Below are 26,007 nucleotides of genomic sequence, written 5' to 3'. Positions count from 1 at the left end.
CTTCAATGTAAACACACTGCCCTGGACACGTTGGTTTGACATGACGCGATATCATCCCCACGGGAGACGGAGACACGGAACGAAGGCGAAAAAACACGACCGCTGATGTTTACTGTCACTTTAAACGAACAGAGCATTCGCGTAGCAGCTGTGCGCAAACCAACACACCACTGATTTCGTGTCGCACAAAAGGTACGCAGGCCGATCTGAAGCTGGCTGAGAATTCGTACCCGAGGTGCTCGCTCTGTGCGAAGAGAGAGGCAGTCGAGCATTCGGTTACCTCAAGCTGGCGCTGCAAAACTCTACGCTGGTAACAAGGGCCCGGAGGAAAGGACTTGATGCGTGCATGCGGGCGCTGACAGCCTAGCAAAAATCTTACCGTGCCTTCGTGACAAATTTTTGGGTCGTTGTTTTACCTCGTCGACGGGCGTGGCGGTCGTTCCCACGGAAATGCCACCAGTACGTCGTAGCGTATTTGCCGTTTACCTTTCTCTGGCGAGTGTTCTTGCACTATTTCCCTTCTCTACTTCATACAAACAGCGGCTCTTCCGGCTGTTACGAAAAAAAAAAAACGCCGTAGTCTCTCTCTGTTTGTCCTCGTGCATGGGCCAGTTTTGCATGATCTCGCTTTCTTTGCTTTCGGTGATAGGAAGACGGGGCAGGGGGACGTAGACTTGCTGCTTGAATCCGGGCAGTACCGCAGACACACCCGGCTAAAATCCACCGACGCGTTCCGACAAGCCTCTCTGTCGTCTGTCGGCGTCTCGAATTTCTGTCCTTTTTGCGAGCGAGAGAAGAAAAAAAAGTCAAACAGAAAGAGTGTGGAAAGCAACAAATTCGTAGCGCGAGAGTCTACATCGTTTGTTCCTTGCTCATGGCTCGCGAGCGCGGCTCGCGTTGGCTCGGCTTGGCTACGGCGTTCAGGTCACGTATTCGGGTCGTTCGCATTGTAGGCAAGTCCACGAGGTGCGTCATTCTGGCGCTATATTTCTTTCCCCCGCAATACAAAAAAGAAAAAAGAGAAGCAAGAAAATAAAACACGCTTCCCTCTTTCTCTTCCTGTTCTCAGTTATCCTCCTTCTCTTGTGTGTAACATGTTTAAGTAGTAGGTTTAACGTATTTAAAATGGATTCAAGAATAATGAACTACTATTACTACTACTACTACTACAACTACAACTACTACTACTACTACTAGTACTAACTACAGGAACTATTTCTTCTTCAACGTTTTCGTTTTTTGCAGAAATCGTGAGCAGGAGACACCAGACTGCAGAAACATTTCTTTCAGAGATGTATGTGTTCGTTTCGTTTGACTGTTATTATTACCTGTGGCAGACCCGTCACGGTAGCCAAGCGGCTACGGCGTGGCGCGCTCCTGAGCTCGAAGACGCGGGTTCGAACCATCCCGCTGCGATTGGTGCGGAATGCAAAACTGCTCGCGCAGGTGCACGTCAAATAGCCCCAGGTGGTCAAAATTATTCCGGAGCTCCCCCCCCCTCTCCCTCCCTTTCCACTGTGCTGCTTGCCTCGCAATGGAGCGTGGTTTTGGCGGCGCCTAAAACTCCAGCATTTAAATTGAGTTAATTTTAGGCCATCCGGCACCATTCCCACGCAAGTGCCACGCGTATACGTCCTGAGTTGTCGACGTCGCACAATAGACCGGATTTTGGAAAGGACAAACATGCCAGTGTGTGAGGTTGAGATGGCTACTTGAAATTCCGCGTTAGCCCGAACGGCATCGCAGATGACGCCATAAGACGCGTTGTAGTACAAAACAGGCGTTGTACCACTTTGACCCGCCCTTTTGCAGCTTCAGAGCTGCGTTGGACCGGCGATTCCAATTTCAGAACAATCGAGACTACTGGAAAGACTAGTAGAACGGTAAATATAGGACCACTTTACAGGATCGACAATCCTTACTGCGTGTTTCAGTAGCTGTTTCTTTGGCATCGTCATCAATGCAGGTTGTAGCGCCCCGGCAAAGCTGCGGCTATATTTGTCGGAGTTTGTGCCTACGGCCTAGACTTAACAGCGGCCTTTTTTCCCCTACATATATAGTAAAAAAGGTATGGTCGTCGCGCGTTCGCAGTGAAGAGTAGATGAGATTATACTTTCTGACGCAGATGCCAAGCAAGAAGGAGCTGTTGTATAAAAGGAAACTTAGACTGTTGGCGTTCGTGCTATCACATTTTCTCCAATTGCTAAAGAGATGTAAGAGTGACTGTGCCTTGTACAAGCTCTAAACGTAAGGCACCGCTTATAGCCAGTTGTGGGCGGTATATGAAAATTAAAACAAAATAACGCGCAATCCGCCTAAAATGGACCGCGTCGTTCGGAATACAGTTAAACTAAATTTGAATCCGATAAGAAGCAAAGCGCATTTCGAAACTGCCGTACGCAGGAATACGCATTGTGAAAACTCGCGGCTTATTTCACTGCTTCGAACGACATTCAAACGGGATTACTTTTAAAGGGCTGCATACCATCTACGCTTACACACGTAGCTGGCTTTATTTAATTGTTTATTTGACAACGTGGAAAAGATATGACGGCCAGGCAAACCCTATCTGAAGTTTTACACTACACATCAATCAAACTCTACATGCCACCCGTTCCATCGGCGCTATTTTAATTTATCGTAGTTCTGGCATGTCTGTGAGAGGAGCTCTGTCGCCTCAGGGAAGTGGTCAGAAAGGGACGTTGCGTCTCTAAAACGCGGGAATGTCCCCGAAACTATTCTATAGAATATATGGCTCAAGGTAAGCGCAATATTTATTGCTCCATGGATGCTAAAGACAACGAGGAACATGTAATAGAATATAGATTGCTTCTCATTATTCTCGGCGTTGGGTAATTTTATATTAGCAGCACCGTTTCGTCATGTTGGATCAAATCTTCTCATTCATAATATTTGTCTTTGCAAGTCTCCGCTATAGGACTCGGCCACAGGCATGCCTGCTCAGTTGTTGAGAAAGTTCCATTTGGTTCAAGATTTCCTTGTTAAATCATAAGACCTTGGCATTATTTGACTTTTACTTTTAATTAGATCAAATTTTAAGTATTTTTTGTAGACCTGACTGTTTGCCTTATGTGTTCTCATGCGATTATTAGCCAATTAGCCATATTCAGTGCGCCATGTTTAGAGGAAGCCAAACTGCGAGCAAACGAAAAGGCATGTCTTCTCCTCCTTCTTCTGCTACTTCTTCTTCTTCGTGATCATCATCACTTTCATCATCAAATGCATACCAACGAACTTCGTAATTGCCGGTGTCAGCATTATCGCTTTCTTGAGGTAGCTGGAATGTAATGGAATGTGTGCTTATAGGAGTTCAATGGGATAATCTGTGGACTTTCCGCTGACTTGAAATATACTGATTTTTTCTACCTTTTTAGTCTTGTCTTTTTCTCTGTAGAAAGTATATGCGGAAAGTGCATACACAAAGAATATTGCCGTAGGTTTGCTGACTTATAGAGCTCCAATGTCTGTTATTTGAAGAGCGTTTAGAGGCAAAAAATACACGAAACGTGTGAGGCCCTACCTCAGCACGCTACCTGTGGACATCTTGCACAGGTCGAGTTCAAGTATTATAATTACAGTGAAACTTCATTATAACAAAACTGGACATAACGAAACATTATAATTTTACGACGTAAATGAAATTCTCTCTCAAATCCCCATAGAGACTGATAGTGCAGTACACGCAATGATGATTATATGAATGCAAGAAAGTAATTTTGGCTCATGATTATAACGAAGCAATGTATGCACGAAAGTAATTTGGCTTTCACTTTAACTTCGTTATAGAGAGGCTATTCTATACGTGTTCGAATGCGCAATTCGAGGACGTCCGTGTGACGAAATCTCTCTGGTGCCTGCGAGCTGGCATGGCGGTTCTTACTCCACGTTGCATCTTCGCAGCATGCCTGCATCGCACCGCCATTTGGAAGCGGGGAGGGGGGGGGGGGGTGCTTCTATCAACTTTCTCTACAACTCTGACTGTGTCATAGGCAGTGCGTAGGCCACACATGAAACTGCGCTGTTTAAACGTCAGGGGACTCAATCTCTCTCTGTATTCAAAAACTTCTTGTACGCGTAAACTTTTCCCTGTCGCGTGGAGCGAACAAGCTGAGAGGGGCACGACACAGATGCGTGTCAGTGTATGTCATCGACCGCACTTTGAAAACAGCGGATGGCGGCGAAGCAACGAGACAGCGTTATCCTTGAGCGGCATGTATGCCCACGTGTGCCTGTGTGCGCGTGTACACCTGTACATAGGTGTACAGATGCGGACGAACGTAATTGGAAGATGGAAACTGGGGCCGAACTGCATCCCAGATCTCTCTAGCAGCCTCTGAGGGCAGCAAGAAATTGGATGACGCATGTGCGAAGTCCGGAGCTCCTGGCTGCGGTCCGCACCAACTCGATGTGTTTCTTTACGCGTACGTCGGAGCGTGCTGCACAGCGTGTTCCAATTCGAAGCATGTTCAAATTACTTTTGTCCGCACATGTACACACATGCCCGACCGCTTCGAGATGTAGCTCTAAAGCTAGGCACACACGCACGCACGCACGCACGCACGCACGCACGCACGCACGCACGCACGCACGCACGCACGCACGCACGCACGCACGCACGCACGTGAGGCAACGTGGGAAGAAGCTTGAAATTCCCTATTTCATTGCAAATTTATTTCTCCACCCCCAGCGACGAACGAAACCGCTTTCGCATTCCTCGGGTCTGCGAATCGATCGCGTATTTCAAGGGCAAAAGAATAAATAAAGAAAAAAAAGAATATGCGAGTCTTCGAAGATCTAGCGAAAAGCTAGAAAGCTAAACAAAGGTTTTTATTTCTTTCTTTATTTGTTCGCTCGTATGACATATCGGCAAGAACATCTAGAGAACCCTCTTCCAATCGAAACAGCTGCTGCACGTGGCGAAAGGGAAAAAAAACACAAATGAGAGCGAAGGAAAAAGAAAAGAAAGAAAGAAAGAAAGAAAGAAAGAAAGAAAGAAAGAAAGAAAGAAAGAAAGAAAGAAAGAAAGAAAGAAAGAAAGAAAGAAAGAAAGAAAGAAAGAAAGAAAGAAAGAAAGAAAGAACGCGGAATTCCCTGGGCGGAATTTTCTTTTTGCGTTCCCAATCCTCGAGGTTCGCGCGCAAAGGCCCGTGGCCCTAGCACTATAGTCTCGCCGTCGCTCCTTTTCGGTACCGCAAACCGAATACAGCAATACTTCGTTTCAACTAGTTCGTGCAGTGCGACGAATGCTACGACTCGTGCAGGCCGTTCGGGAGCTTCGCCGTGGAGGGTCGAAGACGTTCAATTCAGTCGGTTGTGAAGAATCCTTGCGAAATACCCCAAGCTCATCAGAAGGGCCCGTCTATCACCCAGCCCTACTCCTTCCGTGCTGAACGCGTGACTAATTAAAAGACAAGGGAAGGATTAGAGACGCACGTTGGGCCAGCTGTGGTTCTTACTTCAAGCTGTGAAGCTTGTTCTCGTCCCTCACCGGAAGAATTAAGAGTAAGGACAGCGTTTCTAGTGCGTACCGCGCGTATATTTGACATATAGTCGGACCAATGGTCCGGTTGCCTGGTTGAATGCACTATAAGTTGCCAAGAGTTAACTGAGGATATAGAAAAGAAAAGCATAGCAAAACAACTCATCGCCTCGTAATAACCCATCACAGTTCGTATGCATTCTGGTTAGAACGGTACATGTGTTCTCGAGCATAAAGTATAGGGGACAGAGGTACGTAATGCGCAAAATAATAGTAATATCATTCTTTGTAACCTTAACGACTCGGAAACCCAGGGAACCCATACACGGAGATATCACAGGAAGTTAAACCGATTCATAGAACATCCTGTTCGTTAAAGGAGAACGCTCAAGAGGAGAGGCTGAAGTTCGCAGCCAGTCGAAGCTTGCACGGTTCGTATCTTCCTCTGCACTGCATAGATTTCATGAGTCGGGAGTGTGTGCCTACGGGCGTGTCCTGCGCGCCCTGTGCATACAAAGAGTGCGGTAACATCTCGGAGCGAATGGTTAAGATGGAGGTACTGGGGAATGGAGGGCTCATGGGGGGAGGGGGGCAGGATGGGGGGGCTGCGGGAGGGAGGGGGTGGTAGGCGTGGTAGGTCTTCGTTGGGCTTGACTTGGGAGCCCTGAGGAAGTGGAGAGAGAGAGAGAGAGAGGGTGGGAGAGTGCTTCGGGCGAAGCAATATGCCACACTCGGTGCGGCGCCGAGACAACGGGGACCTGGCAGGCGTTTGGCACGGCGGAAAAAGCCCCCTTCACAGGCGCCTTCACTGCACGACTTCCCTTGGCTCGCAGTCGGCAGCTAACGCTGGCGTGGCGTTATTTGCACAACCGTGCACAGGGAGGAGTGTGACGTGGCTGGGCGCGAGCGAGCGGCGACGAACGACATTGGTCGGTACGCGCGGAGGCGTATGTGCGCGAGTCGTGCACTGCGGCGGCGAGCAGTGCGGCAAAGACAGTTTTCAGGCTTCCTTTCTTGCCCTTGGTGTATAGTGGCGCAGCCGTCGCCCGTCACTCACTGAGCCTCGCAATCGGCGTGAAGGCTTTCGAAGGCATTGCGCAAGTTGCGGCTGACACTTTTGCGCTTCCTTTCGGGGGCGCCATGCTATTGGCGTTCGATTTACGTCGCACTACGGTAGGAAGGGGTCGCGATTCTCTTTTCGAGCAGTAGCGCTTTAAGCAAGTAACTTACTATAGTATGTAGATGGCCCTGTTTTCTATTAATATCCATGAAATGGCAAGCTTGGCTTTGTTGGCAAGCTTGACCCTGCTCTCTCTGAAAAATCTTCGAACAAAAGCCGGCAGATCCCACGCCCTGTGAGAATCGATGTTATGTGAAGCAGTGTGCGGGGAGCCTATCAAGTTAGCGAAACTACCACGAGAGCACCAAGACGTAGGCGGCTGTTTCATGACCAACGTGACACGCATGTCACGACATTCATGTCATCACCAATAATTTACTTTCGTCATATACTCTTGTCATGCTATGCCAATTTCGGCACATACGAAGACGTAGGCGGCTGTTTCATGGCCTACATGACACGCATGTCATGACATTTATGTCATGAGCTATCATTTACATTCGTTATACACTCTTGTCATAATACACCAATTTTCGTACCTACCAAATTAACGGAACGACCATGAGAGCACCAAAACGTAGGCGGCTGTTTGATTACCTACATGACACACATATCAGAATATTCATGTCATGACCGATCATTTATGTCTGTAATACACTCTTGTCATGCTACGCCAATTTTGGTACATACCAAGCTCACGAGACGACCATGAGAGCGCCAAGACGTAGCCCGCTAGATGGATAGATACCGCCAAAGAGGCAAATGTTCACCAAAAAAAATGCCTCGCATTTAAAGGAGGAATAGATAGAGAAGGTAATAACAACATGTTCTCACAATGGTTTCAATTCCAAGACAAGCTTCACATACTGAGTTTTGTCTGTGCCAAGAGTGGCTCACGTAACACTTGAAAAAGACGCCGATATTACATCTCAACAACTTAGGGTTCTGGTTGCCATTCTCTAAGAAAACAAAATACGTATATACGAAAAAAAAATTGCAGTCACTCCACTCAGTGATTGTGGGCTACCAGCGGGGCTGTAAAAAAGAAAAAGCACACCACTTAGTATAAAAGTTTGCCTATTTTGAGGCTTTTCCTTTCCGCGTCTGTAGAATAAATACTCTGCGAATACGCCAAATCGCTACTAATAGCGGCTCAACCTGTTGAGTTGTCCAAATTGAAGCGCGCCAAGCGTCTTAAGAAGCTGGCTTGGCCGTAAGAAATTCATAAGGGCGTTCTATGGCGCTTGTCGTCGGACGCGTTCGTGGCGTAATGGTTGCAATGTCGGGCTTCTGTGCTACAGTATAGGTCTTGCGTTCGAATCCCGCGGGCGTTTGAGTTTACTAACGTTTACTTAATTATTTATTGCGCAGTACTTTGTTGAAAATGACGAGATTACACAGTCACGAAGCCGCTTGAAGCCAGAAGGACGAAGTTCAGGCAAATCCGTGTACTTCCCATTACTCCCACGGTGGCTGAGCCGCCCCGATGGCAGCCCCCGTAGACGCCTAAGACCCCTTAAACTACGTAAAGTAGCGACACTCTCCACCTTCACTCCTCCTCGTTTCTCCTCTCTTTCATGCTCCCTCCTCGACCGTGGCGCCACCTACACTGCTCGAGCGTAGCAACGGCGCCAACATGCGCTCCTCGCCACTCCATGGACGCTTCTCGAGCGAAAACGGCGCTGAAGCAAGGCGCGAGGGCCCACGCGATGCTATTAGGCTAATAGCGACGCGGCGGCGGCCTCAGCCAGAGCGCGGGAGGAGGACGCGGCATTCTTCAAAACGTGGCACTACTTCACGAAGTTTAAGGGACTTTATAGACACCAGCGCCAGAGTTCCCTCCAGTAATTATTGTATGAAACTATGGCTTGGGTGGCCTCTTAGCTTTCCTCTTGCCTGCCTGCCTGCCTGCCTGCCTGCCTGCACATGCCTTAGTGGTTTGATTTGCCTCCTGACAGAGGTCGGAGGAGTTTCGAGGCATGGACATTGAAAAATGTATGGGAGGGTAGACAGATACGGCTCCGTTGAAAAAAAGGGGGACGCAGTACCACTAACGTACGTGCACGTGGGATCCTTCCTTCCAATCACTAACTGGCGTAGCATAGAATAATTAGCGACGAACATGCGAAAAAAAATACCCTTTCGGTTATTTCTCAATTTGCTGTAAATGTCGTGACCTGTAAGGTTCACTGCACTGTACAAATTTGGTGAGACGGGGAGCAGCAAACAAGTGCCTTCTTTCGTAATCGTAGGCCGTTTGAGCTCTAGGGCAGTTCGTATGAATGGGTGTACCAGCCAATTCCGATAAGAAATATATATATATATATATATATATATATATATATATATATATATATATATATATATATATATATATATATATATATATATATATATATATATATATATATATATATATATATATATAATTTTTTCTTTGCTACGAAACGGTGCGTTGGGGTTCGCGAATACGAGTGCACACCTTTCGCTTCTTTCTTTCAAAAAACACCGCCGCTTCCTATCCAGACAAACTTATCCCGCTTTCGGCAGCTGCGATGCTTTGCCCTTTATTTTTCTCCCTCCTTCTCTTTCTGTCGGCCTCTAGAGCTGGGGCGCGCCCAGAGCACGGAGAAGCATTGCGAAAGTTAAAGCCATGGTTCTAGGAAACGCGCAACCGAATCCGACCCGGCAACTGAATGCTCCGTGGTCTGCATTGCATTTCTACGGACCTCTCCATTTTCTCGTCACGCTTCTAGGCGGCAAGGTCGAGCGCGGTACGACATAGAAAATCTTTCACAAAATATCGGGCAGGAAAAGAGAACGAGAAACAGGGAGCCGTAGACATCGAAATCAATACGATCACCGCATCTGCAATGCCACACACGCACACACACGCACACACAAGAAAAAGAAAAGAATTGAAGGACAATGCGAAGTGAATTGTCTGAACAGGTTTGCATAAAATCTCGGAATGGTTGGCTCCATCGTATACCAGTCGATTTCAGGCTGTAGGAATGCCGCCGCGTCGGTCCATATTGTGCTCTCCGTGGGTCGATTTGAACGGGTCGCACGCCCGATCCGTCTCTCCGCAGGTCCAGCGGCCAAAATTGCCGGGAAGTCCACGCGGACGCGCGATCTTTGAGAAGATAGTAAACAAAACAGCGCGGTTTGTGGCATGTCGTTTTGCTGATCGGTGGTTGAGAAGACGACGGGCGAGATTCGACGGTTTTTCGTCGACGCAGAAATCAAGAGCTCCCGACGAATTGACGAGTATCCCTGTCTTGTTCTATTTCTTTATTAATTTTTTTGCTGGTCTCACCATTGCGCTGGCAAGATATAATTGTTCCGTTATGCAGGCGCTGTATGACTTGACGGCTGCTTCAATACTTCAGGCTCGTGAAGCGACGTAATGCCTCCTTCTCTTCTAAGGTCAGCAACACCCGCGGCACTTTTCTCCGCGTGCTAATAGCGATAAGACACAGCTGTACGTTTTTTTCCGTCCACGTGGGTGTTAGCAGAGCATTTAGTAATATAAGGAAACCACTTAGAGATTTCGCTAAACCTACATCGAGCTGCGCACCTTGAACTGCGACATTTACTCGAAAACGGGGGAAGCGCTGCTTTAGCTTTACCAGCAACAATTGTGATACTGACTTCTTTCTTTTTTTTTGTGAGACGGGTCCTTATCAAGTCCTGTAAAACTTACTCTGTTATTCTACCCCTTTTGTCGGAGAGTGCATCTTTTTACTTTTCCTAAATTATTGTTCTTTTTTGTCGCACAAATAATTGCGAACTCTGCGTTAGCGCTATCGAATCTCTATTTACCTCCTCCTGGTGTTAACAGCGCAAAACGTAGGCGGGACACGAGACGTGAAGACGACACCACGAGCGCTAACTTTCAGCAACGTTTATTTGAAAGAAACCGGGCTTCTCATACCTTTTCCCACACGTGCCACATGCACTTCATTGCACGTCGTGTGAAACGCGCACTTTTTTTTGCACTCAAGGTAATGATTGTACGTGCGAAAGCTCGAGTTCTTCTTCTGTTAGTAACAAGGACGGCGTGCTAAAGCGTTGGTTACGAAGTCTGGCAATCTAGGCTGCCTCAATTATCTCCCGAACCAGCTCGTCATTGTGTGTGTGTTTTTTATGCTCCGCTTTATGCTGATATTCTGTCTCGTCTGTGCATTTGTTTTAGCAGGCGTACCTTCGTTATGTACTGTCCTCGCGTTTCTTACTCGGTTTATTCATTTATTTATTTTTTTTGAGCCGGCCCATTTTTAATATGTTCGGCTTGTCGAAGTGGGAAGGAATAGCGGGTATCACCCATGATGACGAACTCTCATACATACACATTTAATTAAAAAAAATGTTTTTACAATGGTTTCTTACTGAATAATATATCTTGTTTCTTAATTCATTCTAATCAGTAGCCTGTCAGGTATTTAGCCAGGATAACCGCTCCAGGTTTCGTATAAAATCATTCTCTCTCCGTCTATCTCCAATTTTTGTCATCACCGCTCACTCGTGAACGGAGCAGTAGTACAACAGGGGAAGGCTGATGTGCGCCGCTAACAACTTCGGCCTCACTCCGACTACTACTGTCCGTTTCGGAAAGCCCTGTCACAGAACGACTTCCATATGAAAAGTGATTTGCATATAGATAACAGTGGCACCATTTCTTGTAGTGTTGCAATGAAAAGTGACGGGTGTTCTCTATTCTTTTTCCTTTTTCTTTTCTTTTTGCTGATCAATTTTTCAGCGCTTCAAATATTGGAATTATAAGCCTCGTTCTGCAAAGTGACAATATTCTGGTTAGCTCACCTGGTAAGCGACTGCTCCAGGAACGCCTTTGTGCTAGAGCGTAAATTGACTGGCGCGCCGCCAGTTAGCTTTAAGAAGAAAATCGCCGTTGTCTATGCCGTGCGATATGTGATTGGCTCATTTGATCGAAAAAAAAGTTTGTTGAGAGAAAATGCTCTTTATTTGGCTCTAATTATACATTGCGTGCGGAGACCTTTAGCGCTTGTAATTTAGATAAAAAAAACTAGCGTGTTATAGTAAGCTTTGCTGTCTACAGATGGCGCTGCAGTCAGCAGATTGCAGCGCTATCTGTAGACTGAGCGCCAACTGAGCGCCATCTGAGCGCCACCTGAGGCCTGCGAGGAGTTCCGCAACTTCTTAAATTGATTAGCTTTGGGTGGTTGCGTATTATATGCCCTGAAGTGGACGAATTCTTCAACTGCGGCAGTTTTTTTCCCGGAAAACCCGCGCAGGCTTAGCAAGGTAGATATACGGTTTAGCCATTTGACATTCATCGGCGAAACTTCTACAGAGCACCGAAAGCACAGAAGATAGTGGAACGAAAAAGCGCCTTGTCCTGTCTTTCCCTCGCCTTTGGTCTTCCCATTGCAGCTATACCAGATCTTTATTTTTTCTGCAGGTTTCCTATAGTTTCTTTCTCAGTTTTTCTTACGCGGGTGTCAATTTTCCTGTTCTCGACTGGCGCTGATTTCGGTCAAGTCTCTGTCAATGTTTGCAGGTCGAACACACGATGTGGGACGATGTCCGAGAAGTACAACACCTGCGGCATTCGAAATACATAACATCTTCGCAACAACAACAAAAACAATAACAAGTGCTCGTAGAACGTAAGGTGCTCAGAAAAAAAAAAGGCTCTTGCCGTGAAGACTCGCAAGTGCGGCTTGTCAGAAAAGCGGACCTCAAAGCCAGCCACAGTCAACCGACAAGTGAGACAGAAGAAAAGAAAATAACGTTCTAGGATAACCATTCTGCGAAGTCATCACGAGTTACGCACCTCAATCAGGGGACGCACAAAGCAGGCCTCTTGCCACGTACTCCTCGTGTTTGCCCACCTTGATTTAGAAGGGTCCGGCTCGTTTTCTGGACAAACCCCCGGTGCAGCCAGTGCGTCAAAGAATCCGCTGGGCAGTCTGTCAGCCTTTGCCTTTCACTCCTGTCGTTTTTTTTCTCTCTCTGCATTTTCTCTGAAAACGACCCCGGCGGATATCCTTGGCTTCCTCGTAGGTCAAATTGAACGCGAACGCAGGACAACGAGTTTGACCCTTGGCGATGTCGTTGGTCGAAGTCTATACGTGGGATGTTGAGAATTTGGGACAAGTTGCTTGCGATGTGCGTCGCTTGGAGGGGAAAAAAATATTTCGCGTCCGGCTTATTTGCCGAAATCGAATGCTTCGAGACGCCTGCGAACAAAAGTTGAAATAGAGGAATCCGGTTGTGGAACTCGGGCTAGAGGGGACCTTTATGCTGGGACCAAGAAAGACGTGAGCGGAAACCGTGATTGCGAAAAGGCGAAACCTTCGGCTTTGCTTTCAGCATATGAGAAAAGGGACTGTCTACCCGTTGCGTTACTTGCGGGAGCAGGTTACCACGGCCTTTTCTTGCCTCACCTTACCCGCTCTATCCACCCTATCTGCTTGCCATGCATTAGTGGAGCAGAAGAAGCTACTTTTCTTTCGACCTCATTCACTGGTTTATCGGTCTATTCTATATCATCCTATTCATAATAGGCTCAAGACGCTTCGAGGGCCATTTAATTTCCAGAACAAACGCAGTATCGGTCGATATCTTCTTCGTGGCGCGTGCCAATGAAAAAAACAATAGCAAAGGTTGCTCCCACTCTAAAGAGAACTTAAGGATAGCTAAAAGGGAAAGTCCGCTGTATGGCGACTGCACTGAAGACTTCATCTTCAAATTTACCGCTTCTTTAAACTGTTTTTTTTAATCACTTCTCTCATTAAGTATCACGCCCTCTTAAACATACGCACTTGTCTGCCCTTCTTGATGATGAACACGACATACAGCCAAGGAATACCGGAGCAGACCTGTCGGCCTCACGCCTGCGAGGAATTTATTGCCCGAAAATACTTCGGCAGACCCTATATTTTATCCGAAAAGCTTGCGTTTTCTGAAAACAGTTGGCATTGCATGTAGTTCTTAGGAGGACAGGTATGTACGGACGGCTGTGTAGCGCGCAAGAGGCAAGCACGCAAGCAACACAGTCATCGGGGTCCCATCCGTCTCGTTGCCCCCTAAATAGTTACGCCAGAATTCTCTGTTTACAAGGTACTGAGTGAGTGAGTGAGAAAACTTTATTTAGAATGAGAACGATTGGCGTCCGGCGAGTTAGTGGGCTGGGGCACCCGCCGAGGTTACGTCCAAGAGTTCTTGCCTCTCGGCGGCTTCCTTGGACCGCTGGACTGTCCAGAGTTGGTCTTCCAAGTTCGAGCTGAGCAGAACTCTCGTTTGCATTTATTTTTGGTATGGCATGGTATGGTATTCCTTATGCGATGGCGCACACCCACTGTGGGGGATTGGCCAAGATTTGGATGAAATTAGGCAATCTTTATTAAATACTAAAATTGGCAAAGCTAACTGGAGGAAATGAACAAAAATGACATGTTTAAGAATTCAAGACAATCTCTTTGTAGCAAATATAAGTTCCTCCATGGTCGAGCAAATATCCCTGTGGCAATTTCCAAGAGAGGAGGCTCCCAGAGAAAGGATATTTATAATTGACAAGCTTAAACCAAGCTGAGTAAATCTTGATTTTTGCACCTTCTTCTTCTTCTTCTTCTCTTTTCTTTGGACGCAATGCTTTCTTTGGTGCCATTGCCGTAGGCGCATATGAAACGGGACGAGGAGACACCGAAACACACAAGCAGCACAAATGGCGCTGTTTATGTGTTTCCGTGCCTCTTCGGCCCGTCTTATGTGCGCCTGTACGCCAGTGGCATTTGACTATGACGCACCAAGAATCCGAACGTGCAACCTTAGTCGGCTTTCTCTGACCCGATCTTGTCGCCTGCTGTTGTCCACGAAACGCCACACCAATGAAACAATGATGAACGGTGTTCAGTTGAATCTCGACGTAAAGCATAATTAAGTATTAAGAAAAAGTCAACAGAAAGTCAATAAATGTTATAACAACCTTTGTGAGGGCGCATAGCAACTAATGGATGCACTGCTTTTGCTCAGGGGGCACTCGGTTGTAGAACGCTTGCCCAGGGACACCCTGTGTAGTACTGTCAGTATCAAAAAGAAAAACGTAAGCTTCAAGCAGCGTGGAGACAGACTACATACACAGACATTAGGAGGAAACGAAAAGTTCTCATTTTCATCCTCGCTTCATCTTCGCACGTGCGGCTTGCGCGTGGTCTTATTCTCTCTAAGCTTTTAGGGCCGATTAACGCTCGAGCCGCCCATCTCCGCAAGCCGCACCGCACGCGCGCGGTCGCGCTAAAGATTGCACGTATCAAACACTTGTGCACAAATTTCGTTATACAACGTGTAAGGGATACACTGTGTACACAGTGTAAACGGTAATTTGCGTACAAGTGCTGGGATACGTGCAATTTTTCGCGCGACCTCAAGCGTGCGGTGCGGCTTGCGGCGATGAGCGGCTCGAGCGTAAATCGGCCCTTAACCGTTGTACCCCAGCTAGCATGACATTTTAGATTTTTTTGTGTGTGCAAAAGATAACAAAGATAACTTCAAATAAAAATAGCGTTTTCATGTCGTATTCAATGGTCTCGTCAGTGTTCCTACAATTTTCTCTCTCGTGTTCTCCCATAGCTTGCATGGTACATAAGGACCAGGAACAGCCGCTCGAAGGCAACAGCGGGCTTTCCCATTCAACAAAATGATATTAAAGACCTTAGCTCGGAAAAAAGGATGGCAAACTGTGTCTCGCATGCGCTCGGAGATAACCGAACTCGCACAAAAGAAGACGAAGTCGCCTTCCAGGCGAAGGCTTTCCGACTCATCTCCCAGCGGGCTGCGGTTTTGCGAAATCGAAGCTCTCGCTCTCTCTCTCTCTCTCTGTCTCTCTCTCTCTCTCTCTCTCTGAGGCTCAAAGCCGAATGCTTGCTACCCTGCGTACGGCTCAGTAGACGCTCTTACCCTTTTTCTGCTTTCTTTTTTTTCTTTCGCTTTGATCTCCGTTCTGTCATAGCTCGCCGATTCGAGCGAAACCGTCCCGTCTATTTCGACGTAGTATATATGAACCAACCGTTGAGATTTAGTCCGTCAGCGCCAGAGTGCGAGCCGAAGAGACGAAAAAAAAAATATGAAAGACACGTAAAAACAAGGAAAGAGAAGGCTTCAGGGATTCGAGTGTGGAGTCCCGATATGCAGGGAAGTCGGTTTGAAGCAGCAATAACGATATCCCTTCAGAGAGAAGCGGCAGCGCGCAGGGGGCTTTGGAAGAAGTCGGAACGGGAGGAAAGGCGCGCAGATACGCTCTGTCTGGCCAGAAACCGTGCACTTCTGCGTAGGCTTAGCGACGTGTAGGATCAGCGCGACTGATCGATTTCACGGCAAGCTGCGCTATATACGCCAGCGCCGTTGTTAAGGCTTCCCTACAGGAATATTGTTATTACAGGCGCCCGACACTGACGACTATACGTCTTGAAGCACCGACGGCGTTGTTCGACTGGCTCTCAAAGCGCCCCGTCCTGGTTTTCAAAGATGCGCGTCCCTCTCGACACGTTGGGAGGAGCTATAGTGGTGAAATGAATCACGTGATCGTTAATTTTTCCGGATCTCGGTCGCGCTCCCAGATTCGAGGTGAGAGCGTCTCCTAGTGCTCCTGGAACGTGTTCCGAGCACTCGATTTCGACGACGCGAACGTAAACCGCCCTTCCAGAGTGTTCTAGCGTGCACTCGAAATCGATTGGCCGCACGTATTATCAGTTTCTAATCTAACGGATTTGATAATAAAGTTTACTGCAACTGGCGGGGAATCGGACGCTTTTGTTCATGAGGCTGCAACTATGTAGCGGTTCAGTTGGCAAGTGAATGGAAGGTAGCGCGGGGATTTGCCCAAGGTTTCACCTTTTGGCTTGAAACGGCGTTTCTAACTTAGCAAATTTATTATTTCCTCCAAATAATCAAGTCGGTTATTGCAACGAAATTTGTTATCATTATCACGTGCGTCGAAAAACCGTCGGTTTGTTGTGTCTATAAAATCTCATTTCCCGGAAAGTTAGAACAATGAAGAGTTATGTAAAGGTAATGCAAAGATTCCGTTCCAACATTTCGTTGTTTCCTTATCGAGCGTGTCACAAGAGAGTCTCTTCTGACTTGAGTCGGGTCTCCTCACTTTCACCAAGGACGACAAAAAAAAAGGGGGGGGGGGGCGGAGACAAAACCAGGAACGAAAGCGACGTCTCCTCGACGGACCTTTGTCCATAGCTTTCAGACGTCCACATTAGTTCTTATTTCTTTTTTCAAAGCTGCAGAAAGAGTAACACAAAGCAAACAATCAGACAAATCAAATAGACGATAAGGGTGCGACGTACCAAACAGCTACGGCTTCCTTCTCAATAGGAGGGCAGAGCAAGAAAAACGTACTCGTACACAGCAGGAAAGTGGAAGGCCGAAATGCGATTCTTCTTTGCGTCTGCCCCCGTGGCGTCGTCTGCTTACGAAGAAGGCACGTCCATGGGGCTGTGTATACCTGAGCCGAACGCATAAACGCTACACAATGGGGGTATTGCGCGCGCGCGTGTTTGGGTTATGCTCGCATCGAGGCCGCAACGTGGAATCGGCCCGTCTTGCTCGGCTGCGCTGTTTGGACTCCCGACTGCGCGGTATATCGAATTCGTGGGCCTCGTCCCACCATTGTGGGGCGGGCGACTTTGCTTGCCCGTATAGCCTGGCCTGTATAGCCGGATCCGACGACAGGCCTGCGGCCGTACGTCTCGTGTCGTCTGCTCCGTGAGCCGGTGAGCGGCCTCGATCCGAGACCCGATTGTGAGCGCTCTCGTAATGAGAGGCGCTGGTTGGACTGTGGCTTGCTTGCTTGCTTGCTTGCTTGCTTGCTTCCTGTACCATGGCGCGCACCCACTACGGGGGATCGACCGAGAAGCCGGCGGTTGAACGGAAAACGGATATACATAGTATGCACGTACGTCATTCAACGATACTCCGCGGCTTCCGGTTTACGGCAGCGCCATGTTGGGGAACCTGTAGGCCTATGCCAGCCTATGCGCGCGCCTGTTGATAAGGTACCCCAAGATGGCGGAAGGTAGTGCGGAAGCCGACAACAGCAGCGGATGTGACGACACGTGCATGCTATGTTATAGAAAACGTTCGTTTTTGAAATGAAGGCAAGCTGTAGTAGGAAGTAAATTTTAATCAGTTGGATTGCAATTTTGTGAATTGATGAATCATAAATAAGTAAATTAATTAGGTATTCTCCTTGTGTCACCGAGAAACTCGCATACGGCCCTGCGTACGTCTCTGTGGCGAAAAGCCAAAGTTGTTGCCCCAAAGGAGAGACTGTTTTTTAGTGTTTATAGTAATGCCTAATTTACGAAATGAAATTTCAAGGTATTTCTTCCTCCAGATTGCGAATCGGTGGCAGGTTAATAAAAAAATCATCAATCGTTCCAGGTTGTTCTTCGCAGAAATGACATAGAGGGGACAGCGCCAAACCAGACCTTTGCAGATAAAAGTTTAGGGGTGGAATACGGCGTCGTAATTTTTTGAGGGAGATTTACAATTTACGTGTGGGACACCTTTGATTGTCCCAAGGGTAAATCAAATGCTTTAAGTCTGTTATTTTGAATGCTTGTTCTGCAGTGCATTTTAAAAGAGAAAGTTTCCTGAATCTAGCCGCGGTGATGTAAGCAGAAGTTGGCAGAACATACATGACTGCTCCATGTAGGGATGTGCGTGCAAGTGCGCGGGCATTGCATTTAAAAACAGACCATGGTGACCTCGTAACCATACCAAGCACACTAGACGTAAAGTCGAAGGAATTAATGTTTCTAGTTTATTCAAAACTGTATTGTCTGAGGATGAGGTGAGTGCTGTGCACACTGATAACGAATCGGTCACTATTGCAGCTATTATTACTATTATTACTATTACAGCTCTTATTACTGTTACTACTTTAAGCTTCTTTGATCTAGCAGAACAGTTAGAATCATCAGTGGGATGATTTCCATTGCATAAACAGCATGATTCATCTTGAGATGTGCCATGATTATCACTATGTTCATCCCCACATTTACGACATCCAGTGGTTGATCGGCAAACGCTAGTGCTGTGTCCGAAACGCCAACACTTGAGGCGCTGTAGTGCACGTGGAGCTAAGGGTACAACTCTGCAAATCAATGGCCAGGCCTTAACCTCCGATGGGCGAGCCGTCGCTGCAAACGTTGCGATAGCTGTTTCAGCAGGTACCTTCTTATTATCGGCTGTCCTTGTGCAGCAGTACATAGATACTACACCTGACGGAGAAAAAAAATGCCAAAGATTTCTGCTGAATTTAAGCTTACATCTACATCGCGGACTAGGCCTTTGCAGCAAGCTAGGTGATGTGGGATGAAACAGCTCACCGGGTGCGTGGCAAAATTAGTACATTTTAGCAGGTCTTGTTTCACAAGCCTGGTCCGGTGAAGAGCAGAGGATCCCGCCTCGTCTAAACTGCCGAACCTCGATGATTTGCTAGAAGTGAGTGGAGACTGCCCGAAGTTCAGTTTGAACTGCTTTCGGATCTCTTAATGCGGATCATCCTACCGTTTGTGGGTAGTAGAGCCACAGGGACGCTGCTGGTTCCGCTTCGAAGAAACAGCTCCACTGGTAGATCCCGAGGAGGGATGGAAGCAGACCAGACCCTCTGGCCTGGAGATGAGACAGACATCAGTTCGAAAATAGCACGGCTTTCAATAAAAAAAAAGGTGTGAAATACAACTATAAATCTAAGATAGTAACCGTGGGCTACTCGACAGTAAACGCGGAAGTACATTGGATCGGGGCCAGGCGATCTCCGCCAAGCGCACTTTTTGGAAGGGCAGGAGCGTCGAAAACCCAGGCCCTCACGGGCACCTGGATTCTCCTGGTTTTGGTTTGGTTTCGTTTGGTTTTCCTTTTATGGTGGCGCATACCCACTGTGGGGTATTGGCCAAGATTTGGATGCTGTTAGGAAATTGCTGTTGCTGCTAAAATTCGTAAAATTGTCGGGAAGAAATGTATAGAATGTAGCGCATGAAGAACTTAAGAAAATCTCCCTGAAACAACTCTACATTCCTCCACGGCTGAGCAAACATTCCCGAGGTAGTTGCCGAGAGAGGAGGCTTGTAGAGAAAGAATATTCACCATGGAAAAATTTTAACCAAGTTTCCTGAACGTTGACTAAAATGTTTTTCCTTAAAGAAGAAAAACGGCGCCAAAACGAGAAATAATTATGTATAGTCTCATCTTCTCCACATATTGGGCACAGAGTGGAGGGCGCCAGACCAGTCCTGTGACAATACAAATTTAATACTGGTATTCGACAACGTAATAGGGTAAAACTTCAGTTTTTCTGGTGTGAAATCAATTTCAGTGCCACGGGAACTGGAGGTGTCGATATTTTGAAAAATTAGCTATAGGTGGGTTCAAAAAGACCTGAGCAATTGCATATCTCCTGAATCTAGCAGTAGTTAGGCAAGCAGATGTAGGAAGTAACGATAATGCAGGGCCATTGACGGCTGCTGTCGCGAGACTGTCAGCTATTTCATTCATGAATAATCCCTTATGTGCCGGCAGCCCAAGCCATCTAATTAAATTTATGTGGGCATTCAATGGAAAATGAAATTTACGTAATAGGTTAGTTCCACTATTTGCTGCGAGCGATGAACATAAAGATAAAAAATCGTTAATAGGACTACCGTCGATATTGATGAATTTAGTTTGCGTAAAGCTAACACTGCGGCTAGAAATTCAGCCAGAAACACGGATAGGAACTCCGGAATCCTGATAGAGAATGAACAGACTAGAGCGGGAGCCAAAATGACGATTCTAGTTTTCCTTCTTTTTTCACATTTTGAGGCGTCTCTCGCAATGACCAAATTTATAGCTAAACTCAATAAATGGTCTTGTAATAGTCTATTTAATATATCACGAGAGAAAAGTCTCGCGCTGTTCTGGTAGATATCATCGTAGATGATTTGTAGACTCTCTCGCGTGTCACAAATAGGTGGCGCCTTCCAAATACGTACAATTAAGGGTTTAAGTAGTGTACGTACAAAGACCATCTGTGGTATATAAAACCATGGCCAGCGCACTCCGAAGAATAATGCAGGCTGGGAGATGAATAGGTTTTCCAATCTTGTAAGAGGGGATTCATAAATACTTAAGAATGTTTGTACCGTCATTAACCGAAATCTACAAAATATTGAGAACAACCTGACTTCTCGATGTAGTACGTTATTGTCGACAAATTTCGGCAATCCGCAGCACAATAGCATGGCTTCCCACTCTAGCAGAACAAGGGGGTCTAATTTAAGAGCTGGCGCACCCGAAAATAATAGACATACAAATTTTAAAATGGCTGCCACATAAATTTTGGATATCATAAGAAGTGGGTCTCTCCGCACCCCCGACCCACTGTTGCACATATTACGTAGCATGCCAACTGCTCTCACTCCTTCCTTAGCTATGTGGTAAATATGGCAAAACCATCTGAGGGAAATGTCATAGACTACGCCAAAATACTTCACCGACTCCACTTGTATAGTCTCGAGATGGTAGCTTAGCAATATGTTAACGGGATTATTAAGAGAAAAAAAAATTACCGACGATTACGTTACTTCCTAATGCGAAATTTGAGCGCAGCAAATAAGCTGTTTCACCTTTTCGATAGATTGAGGCAAAGAAATCGAGCAACACATGTATGCGCTATCACAGAATTTTTTTTTAATTTTTCACACGTATTCCTTTAACAAAGACTCCACTAACAGTTCTTGACAGTCATGAAGGAAGCTTTGTGGTTGGAGAAATAGACTGATATATGTTCGACTTGGTACACCAATGCTTGATTCTCAAAGACGAGATCTATACAAGTGCCTCGCGAGGTTGTCACAGCCGTGGGACGCGTTACGAGCGAGAGGAACGGGATGTTCTCCCACATAAGTGTTAGGAAATTGCTGTTTGTCTTTATGTCAACATTAAAGTCCCCCACTACTAACATCGGTGTGGATCGATGGACGGTTAATGCGAGTTGCAGGAAGTGCACGACGTCTTTCGTGAGTGCGGTAGCGGACTCACGAAAGCGGTATCAGTCGGTCGCTGCTAGCGCTGGGGGGATGAAAGGGGGGCGGAGCTGGTTACGAGGCCGACGATAACGCCGACGACGACGCGAAACCCAGGAACGGACGCCAAAGAGCCATTTGTGTAGCCAGCCCTCCTTCACAGTCTCTCCTCCTCCCTTCCATCATCCTCCCTCGCCCGGATAGCCGACAGCGCGCATGCGCGGCGGCGGAGCAGATTCGTCGGCGAGCTGGTTACGAGGCCGACGACAACGCCGACGACGACGCGAAACCCAGGAACGGACGCCAAAGAGCCATTTGTGTAGCCAGCCCTCCTCCACAGTCTCTCCTCCTCCCTTCCATCATCCTCCCTCGCCCGGAGAGCCGACAGCGCGCATGCGCGGCGGCGGAGCAGCAGATTCGTCGGCGAGCTGGTTACGAGGCCGACGCCGACGACGACAACGCCGACGACGACGACGACGCGAAACCCAGGAACGGACGCCAAAGAGCTGCGCTCTAAAAAACAATATCGAGCGCTTTCTAACGTTAGGTGAAAGGCGAATTTCATTTAACCAGGTTTCTATAGCGCAGACGTAATTCTGTAATTGATAATAGAGGAGAGAATATCACTGTATGATGCGAAGAAAGCAATATCATCTGCGTGTATATATGTTTGTACATCCTGATGACGAGGAATGTGACTAGTCAGAATGTTAAATAATGATGGAGAAGGGACAGCTCCTTGAGGAACACCCCGGGATTGATTATGTATACTCGAAGAAAAGCCTCTTAGAGAACAGTAAAAATGCCTCACATATAAAAATTCACACATCCAGTTTACATAAATTGGGAACTCTACATTTCGTAATATATCAAATAAAATGAGCTATTCTACACTATCGTAGGCTTTGAAAATCTGTAGTGTCCCGATAGCACCTTCTGCATCTGTCGCCGCGCTAATTTTATTCTACTTTATCAGTTCAAGTAAGCATGCCAAATTGAACATGATGGTTGGAATCCAATTTGGGAGGGGCTGGGGAAGTCTTTGTTCTGTACAAATTTAATCTTACGGGCATACAGGCTTGTTTCAATTAGGTTCACCAAAATTGAGTTTAGCGCGATTGGTGTAAAGTTATCTATTGTATATCCTTCACCATGATTTTTAAGGCTATATCTGTAATGGTATGGTAAGGTATGGAATTCCTTATGCGATGGCGCACACCCACTGTGGGGGATTGGCCAAGATTTGGATGAAATTAGGCTATCTTTATTAAAAATTAAAATTGGTAAAGCTAACTAGAGGAAATGAACAAAAATAAAATGTTTAATAATTCAAGACAATCTCTTTGTAGCAATTATAAAATCCTCCATGGTTGAGCAAATATCCCTGTGGCACTTTCCAAGAGAGGAGGCTCCTAGAGAAAGGATATTTATAATTGAAAAGCTCAAACCAAGCTGTGTAAATCTTGATTGTAGATTTTTTTCTTAAAGAAGTGAAACGGTGGCAGAATCTGAAAAAAAAAAATGATCTATTGTTTCATCTTCTCCACAGACTGGGCACAGAGGGGAGGGCACCAGACCAGCCCTGTGGCGATAGAAGTTTAATTTTGGTATTCGACAACGTAATCGGGTAAAGATGACTTCAGTTTTTCTGGTGTGAAAGTAATTTTGGGGCCAAGGGAATAGGAGGTGTCGATATTCTGAAAAATTAGCTACACCTGGGTTCAGAAAGTCCCGAGTAATTGTATATCTCCTGAATCTAGTATTCGTTAGGTAGCTGGTTTTGTCTTCGCCTTCTTTCTCTTCCGTGGCTGTATATGACAGAAAATTATAATTTAAAAAATCTGCAAGGTTACGTTTTTGCCCCAGTCTGTCCCTGTTCTGTCCGCTGAATGCATACGAAAGAAAAACAAACGAACGAACAAAAGAAATGAAGTAATAATTATTTCTTCCGTCGCTGCTTCGATTGGCCCGATGACGGGAAATGTGACCCAGCAAAGACCGGAAACCGGTACAAAAGCAATGTCTTCGAGAGAGCTGACTTTGGTACGGTCGGTACAGCATTTGAAAACGACAGCTCGTATAGAACACGTAAACGCAGGACGCAGACAGTAAGGGAACGTATACACAGAGTCTCGTGAACTTGTTCCTCAAAGCATGCGCTGTCGGCTGACGAGAGACGAGGACAACTGGATATCGTTGCAAGAGGCCTTATGCCTGCTGCGCGTGCAGTTGTAAAACATAGACTGATGTATGACGTGTCTTTTATGATTTCTGTGCTTTCGCGCTGTACAAGATGTCTATACACGACGTCATCGATATGCATCGTAATGAACGAGTTAGTACGAGGCAAAAATAAAGCTACAGCCTTACAGGTAAAGAAACCAAACAAAGGCTGTTCTGGTGACTTACTTAGATTGCACCGACACAGCTGTTAGTACAGTACGAGTATAGCCGTATATACCAGGAGGGATGTTAATGACTGCTCAGCAAAACTGCCTACCTTAACGGATGAATTAAACAAACAAACAAACAAACAAACAAAAAGAAGAATCACAGTAAAGCCGGCGCAGAAGAGGTCAACGTTAGCCCGCGATATTCTTCGTCTGGCACGCGCGTTTTTCTAATGCGTTCCGGTGACTTCTAGCTCTGTAAATTTTCGCTAAATTGTCATTGTAGTAACCAGCACCGCTCCAACAACGCGAGACCTCAACGATGTTTTGCCTCTGCTAGGCTGCAAACTCCCGCCGTCGGAAGCCAACGCACCAGACAATCCTTTCGTACACTATACCTAGATGAACCGGAATGCCTGTTTCTCCCTGCAAAACTTTCGTCCGCGATAAATGCGTCTGCTCCGCCTGGGGAGCAGATAAGAATGTTTGCGAAATTTTGCAACACTGCTGCAATGCGCCTCCTTGCGCGGTCTGTGCCTCTTGCATTGCGGAGACCGCCCGTGTAGGTGGCATTGCTGCAACACCCCGAAGAAAGCACTCTCCCTGCATTGTGTGTGATGCTCGTTGATATTGCTACTGCGGACGCTCCTGGACCAAGCCCGTGGGGAGAGCAGAGTTTGTTTTCGTTTTTCTGGTCGTGCCTGTAGGAGTGCATGTGTGTGCGCGTATTTCCGTGCGCGAGTGCTTGCGTGTACACGTGGTACCGTGATCACGGTTTGATCCGATTCGCCGGCTATTTGTGTAGCCAGATGGGTCCTCGCGTTGTGTCCGACAGGCTCTCTCGATTTGCTATCAGAATTCGTAATGACCGACTGCGGCAAAGTCTGACTTGAGCTCGATTTGTTAAACACCAATGGTAATGGTGTTTGGTAAGGTTTAGGCAAATTCATGTGGTGAACGTCCTTTCCATGCTGATGGAGCCGCCATGCTTTCAGCTCGTGTAGGCACTGGTGCCACAGTTCCCTCTAGTGAATTTTATTTGAAAAGAAAACAGAAAAAAAAAACAAGCTAGCCCTATGCATTGTACACCATGCGTGTGAAGCATCAAGCAGGAATGCCCGTTCAGTTCGGTGCCGAGCTTGGGTTCTACGTGACTTGCGGCATGCTGCTGTAAATGGCGGAGCTTTCTCCCGTTTTCGGTGCGGTAAAGATTCGCGCGAAATGTTGCACTGCGCCTTCTCTGTAGCTGCGTTATCACTAAAAGTATTTCCTACGGGATCCATGCTTTCGCAGCAGTTGTCCTTCAGAGCCTTCGGTGACCTTAAACAGACACCTAACGGTAACGCTGAATTACATTAGACGTATTCTTTCAATACACCATTTTCATTCCTCTGATAAAAAAAAAAAGAGTCGATTGTGCTGGTACAGAAAAACGAAGGGAAATCCTCGCGCTATAGGATTTTCCACAGAAAAGGTAGCGCCGATACGTTATATTATAACTGGCTGTGGGATGAGATGAAGAGGTTGGAATCCTCCTACATACTCTATTTTGTCACCGCATGGGTTGCAAAACGTTTTTTCACGTTTTACAATTTCATACAATGGACAGTTAGCGCAGCATGCAAAGTGGAGCATTTGGCTCCTTTAGGACGGGTGAGATCCTTTGTTATCGATAGCCATATGCCTTGAGCGCATGCAGACGCTGACAAAATCATCGACGTCATAAGAAAATGAAGAGCGAACTTGAAAGCGACGTCTATATTTGTATATTGTTCTGCCGTATTCTGTAGCCTATATACCAAGCGAGTAAAAATGAACATCTTTCTTTTTCTATTTATGACGCTCGTGTTACTAATGCAGTTTGGCTTACTATTGCTCTTTACAACCTCCCTTTAACATCGTCGATAATATCACCTAATCATGCTTTAAATC

General features: G+C 46.6%; 1 protein-coding gene and 1 long non-coding RNA gene across 2 annotated transcripts in view; one reads left to right on the top strand and one right to left on the bottom strand.

The window, feature by feature from the left end:
- LOC135899878 (high affinity cationic amino acid transporter 1-like) overlaps positions 1-26,007 on the top strand; it is a 467,387-nt gene that overhangs the window by 190,346 nt on the left and 251,034 nt on the right. The window lies entirely within an intron of this gene.
- LOC135899898 (uncharacterized) lies at positions 12,103-19,508 on the bottom strand. The gene is made up of 3 exons (XR_010563742.1): positions 19,418-19,508; positions 19,191-19,295; positions 12,103-12,204 (listed from the first exon to the last, which is right to left on the bottom strand). It is a non-coding gene; the product is annotated as an uncharacterized lncRNA (long non-coding RNA).

The sequence above is a fragment of the Dermacentor albipictus genome, chromosome 2 (genome assembly GCF_038994185.2).
Source record: "Dermacentor albipictus isolate Rhodes 1998 colony chromosome 2, USDA_Dalb.pri_finalv2, whole genome shotgun sequence".
Lineage (NCBI taxonomy): Eukaryota > Metazoa > Arthropoda > Arachnida > Ixodida > Ixodidae > Dermacentor > Dermacentor albipictus.
This window is presented reverse-complemented; position numbering and strand designations above follow the sequence as displayed.